Raw genomic sequence first — 269 nt, forward strand, 5'->3', positions numbered from 1 at the left:
CTACTGTAGAAACATGATGGTTCAACATACAAACAGCTCATTCTAAGGTAACAAAAACACAACAATTCTTATATTCAGGTGATTATACAGTAATAAAAACATACCTATGAATATTATCTTATAATTCTGTCCATAGATCCTCCTCAATGTTACACACTGGACCTTTAAGGGTCAGCAAAGGGAACCGGTGAAACGCAGCGTTACCTGAATAAAATGACTCTGAGTTTGAACATTGTTGGAAACAATTGGGATAATGGAAGAACTCAACT

Source organism: Morone saxatilis, unplaced genomic scaffold (assembly GCF_004916995.1).
Source record: "Morone saxatilis isolate NCDOM2014 unplaced genomic scaffold, NCSU_SB_2.0 Contig15, whole genome shotgun sequence".
NCBI lineage: Eukaryota > Metazoa > Chordata > Actinopteri > Moronidae > Morone > Morone saxatilis.